Consider the following 5,182-nt stretch of genomic DNA (forward strand, 5'->3'; position numbering starts at 1 on the left):
CTAAATTCTTTTTCACCTAGAATTTAAAGTGTGGTGGAGTATTCATCTGGCTTTCATCAGCCTCCATGAGGTGACTTTATCTAATGTCTTTATCTTATGTGAGTGGATATCATATTAAACATTCTTAAAAGTACTGCTTATTTCTTCTGAATTTATTTTGTAGTATGTGTAAACATTTTCCAATAAAAGAAAATAAACTTTTAGTAATGTATTGAAGTAATTAATTGTTGTTGTAATCAAGATTGGGACCTGTTAATGTAGTACAGTATAAGTTGCAAACGTATGCTTGTGTTGGGCACGTGTTTACATGTTACCCAAGACAATTTAGAGGAGGTATATGATGCTGTGTATTTAAAGTTGCATTAAGTCATGTTTATTTGTACAATATGTAATTTATGTATACAATACATTTTTACTTTGGAACAAAGTGCTTTTTTGTTGTTGTTGTAAATTAGTAATTTATTTATTTATTTTTACCACTGCACAGCACCATTTTATCAGCAATAATTTTGTATAACTAGTTCATTGTTTAGTCAAATGTGAGAATAAGTGCAAGTTTATATTTTCTTTAAGATTATGTAGCCTACCTTCTGTAATAAAATCTCATTAAATGGTAACTTGTCTTTCTGTTGTTATTTTGTAGATGTTTGTTGTAAGTAGGCTTAAATGTAATTCAATATACCTTAGTAAAACCATGGTTAAATTGTGGTAATACAACAAATTTGTGTTACATGAACCATGGTTTAATAAATAAATAAATCATAAGGGATATATTTCCTTTGGAACCCAGATTCGGCCCAGTACCGGCTAATCGTACAATGTATGCTGGCGTGATTATGGCCCTATGCCGGCATCATCGGCTCAGTTTCGGCACCCGGACTCGGGCCAGTGTCATTCATTGCCGTGTTTCACCAGAGTCCCGCAACCGGGCCGAGTTATTTCTTCCGGCTTGCCGGATCTGGGCCATTGTTGGCCCACATCTGTTTGGCTACCTAATGCACTGATGTTATGATAAACAATGCGCTGAAAACCCCATACACAAAATAAATATTAATGAAAAAAAGTAGGCTACATTATTAAGGGTAATTAGGTGACATAGGCTTACAAACGAAATACTTATGGAAATGGTACTAAAAAGAAAAAAAACACATCAGAAGAATTCTGCATGCATTAGCCCAAAGTACTTCTATAGGCTACTCTTTGATTAGCCTACACATTTAAAAGGGGGAAAAAAAGTTTAGGCTACTGGCGTCGATGAAAATCATGAATGAAACTATAAGCCTATACTGAATTATATGTTTTAGGCGGGTCAAACGTCATCACAACTTTACGAACGGCTCGGCATTAAAGTTACCCCAATTTTCCGCATCTGCATGCAGTAGCCTAGACATAGGCTAGGTAAAATGCTTATTAGCCTATATGCCTCTTTTAAAAACAATATGCTGACTTTTACGTGCTGCGAAATTGCAGCGTTTCAAAAATAAGAACGTGTTTTATTTTGTTTTGTTGTTTAAACGCAATCGCCGGAGCAAAACAGAAAGAGAGAGTGTTATTTCGGAGGGATTCTGATGAATGACGTCCGAGTCGAAGGCGGCACCGGCGGCGATGGGAGCAATGAGCGCCTCTGAAACAAATCCAGCCAATGGGGCGAGGGGGTGCCGGGCGCGAAACGATTCCTCCTGCGGCCAATCCGAGCGCGGGGCCTGAAACAATTCGTGGGCCGGCCAATGCGACAAGGGGAGCTGAGGCGGAGCGCGGTGAAAAAATTCGTCCGGCGGCCAATCCGGGAGCGGAGATGGGTGAAACAAATTGCAACAATTCCCCTAAGTTCAAAAACATGTTTGCTTGGATCCATACCAATGTTCTCTGTTGGCCCCATTCACCGAGTATAAATGTTGTGGCCGGATCCTCCACTGCTCAAATAATTAATATTTGATAAGTTATTATTTGATAAGTTAATATTTGATATTATAATAAGTTAATATTCTTCAAGAAAAAAGAAAAGGAAAAAAAAAGTCATAGCTAATTTTTAAATTGAGAAGAAAAAAAGTAAAAACCCACAATGGGGCACAAGGCAGGAGCGTTGCTAGACGTGCCCCAGTATACATCTGCTGTGTGCCCCAGTAAATCTGAAGTTTGAGTTAACAATTTATTTGATTTGTCAGTGTATTTAATAGAAATTATATTATAGGGTAATAGCAATTATCCAAGTCAATGCTTGTAAAAGCAACGCAGTTTAACCGAAAACAGAAGCTGACTAAGCGTCAGAAATCCATGTCCGCGCGCGTCTGTGTTTACTAGCAACTGCAGCGTGCGCACATCTGAGCACACCGAAGTCCGGTGTTGGCATGCTATTGAGGTAGGCTATGAAAACATGATGAAACAAAAGTTTGTAAACTTTTTCTAAACCTCTAAACGCAGTTCTCTACACACTCATTTACTCATCAACTACATCCAATGATCATGTGTGAAAAAAACACTTATACATAAATTGATCACATAGAAATCAGTAGTTCTAAGTTCTAACATACACCTTCAGGTGCGACCCTGCCGGGGCCCGGGGGTGATCAGTTCCCGGCCTGCGTCCAAGTGGCGTGCTACTCCACGGATCTCCCCACCAGATTCACAGCCATCGTGAGGCTGGATCGCCAGCACAGTTGTCCTTTAACTCAGAGGATTTTGAGTGTTTGGAGCAACGACTGTCCAGCAAAGCCCCGGCATCCGACTTCCACTGGCTCACTGCATGCTTTCCAGCCGCCGCTCCTGCACTCCTCCACCAGCTCCGCATTGGCTCTCTTGCGCTCATTTGCCTCCTTCGGTCTGTCTTCCCAGGGGACTGTAAGCTCCACTAATGACCACCTGTCTGGTCGACTCAGATGTTATCACCACGTCTGGGCGGAGTGAAGTGGCCGTGATGTGATTCGGGAACTTGAGCTGCCTTCCCAGGTCCACTTGAAGGTGCCAGTCTCTTGCATTGGCGAGCCCACCTGGGGAGCGTGGCTGCTGATGTGCCTTTTCCCCAGCTCTGTCAAAGGACAAAACTGAGTTTTGAGAAATAAAATAAATTGTTTTTACCCCCTTTGAATTTCTGTTTATAGTGCAAATATATTTTTACATTTGTATATATATATATATATATATATATATATATATATATATATATATATATATATGGGGAGAAAGATATAAAGGCTATGCAGAGGTGGGTAACGAAATAGCCTTTATGTATTTTTTAGTATTTTGGGGGAACATTTTTACTTTTAAGAGTTTAAATGTGGGTACTTTTATTTTTAACTCGAGTACATTTCTAATGAAATTTTTTTTTACTTTTACTTCGTTACGTTGAGCGACGTTCCTCTCGTTACTTTATTTTAATGCAATACGTGTTAAATGCGTAGCCTAGTTTATTCCAAAGCGCGCTGTCTTTTTTCTGGGCATGAGCGATGCTCAATTCACAAATGAATCACTCTTTTGAGTCGATTCTGTTCAAAGATCTGTCAGAACTGTCTAAATTGGTTCGCGAATCAGTTTGATCTGTTCAGTTTTCTGCACGCACTGAATTGTCTGAAGCGCTTTCAATTCACACTCGACTCGGGAGTCGTACAGGAAGATGCTTGCAGAAATATACATTTGATTACATTTTGGAGAACAGACAGAAGAAGATCCGTCGATGTGCTTCAGGTGTTCAGTAGCGGTCATGAGCGCATGTGAAGAGCTTTAACTCTTTCTTCTCTGTGTCAATGTTTCCCTTTACATGCATTTACATGCAAAACTCTGCAGATTCACTTTATTTCGACATTGTCTAATAATCCAAATGTAGTTTTATAAGTTACTATTATACAAACCAAAGGACAGGCAATGATTTTCGGGCTACAGATGGCAGAAATAATGCTTGTCTCTTCTGTTTTTGTTTCAAAGATAGCCTATCTAATTATGATAATAATAGTAATTTAAATAAAAAATATCTAAATAATATCATGTATATATATAGGCCTAGGTGTATAGGCCTATGATACGTATAGTAACTTGAGTAGATTTCTCATTGGATACTTTTTTACTCGAGTAACTATTAAGATTATTACTTTTACTTTTACTTTGAGTAAATATTTCTATAAGTAGGCTACTTGTACTTTTACTTGAGTGCAGTTTTTGGATACTCTACCACCTCTGGCTAGATGTCTCGTCCGCGCTGCTGGCCAATGGAGGTCGACGTCCGCACACGGCGGCCATCTTACCACAGAGGGCTCACTCGTAACATTGAGGCCCGGAGGGGGAAGACGGAGGCCTCTCCCCAAATGGTGCATATACTTTTTAAATAACCATAACTTGCTCAATTTTCTACCGATTTTCAAACGGTTTGGTTTGTTATAAACGTCAGGGATGTAGTTATGTAGTTTTGACACTGCATACATTAATAATTATTACAATGGACTTCCATATGAAAATATCCTAGAACAGAACCAGATAGGTGCAATGAATATTACACACAGAGGATTTGTGTTCGTGCTGATCACTCACATTCTCTGGCTATTCTGTAAGTTTGCTAACTCATACTATAATTGGCTACTACTGTTATCACGTGACAGGCTACGCCGCGAACTGGATGTCGCAGCAAGGGAAATGCTAATATTCAAGCATTTAGGTTTTAGGCGATGGTTTAAGCTAGATTTTCCCATGGTTTGTGTTGGATAGGTACTGCCCGGATCATATTTTTTCTCCCCTCCGATCTAGATAAATTGCTGTCTGCCTGTCAACTCTTCAAAGCACTAGAGCCCGTCTACGAATTTTGGCTGTAGTTCCACCAGAGTTCCACTGGGGGCAATCGCCCCCGAGTGCAAAATGAATGAGTCTATGGAGCTAGACGGCTAAACAATCCAACGTCTTCATTGACTTTGCATTGAGAGAGGCTGCCTCCTTGTAATTTCTTGCTTCTAACTAAAGGCAGACAAATGCCTAAAAGCTGCTGTGTGACAAGGTGTACAGCAAACAAGCTAAGAAACCCAGAAATAAGTTTTTATAAGCTGTCGACTCCAAAAAACGAGCGTTTGGTACAGTGGCCGAGAGAGCTCAACGCACTGCAACTGAAGAAAACACATGCAAATAGAAAAAAAGATTAAGAAAACATCTTCATCAGTTTCACAACACACGTGTGCTCCAAATACTCACAACACAACCAAATACA

The sequence above is a fragment of the Phoxinus phoxinus genome, assembly GCF_949152265.1.
Source record: "Phoxinus phoxinus genome assembly, chromosome: 17".
NCBI classification, from domain to species: domain Eukaryota; kingdom Metazoa; phylum Chordata; class Actinopteri; order Cypriniformes; family Leuciscidae; genus Phoxinus; species Phoxinus phoxinus.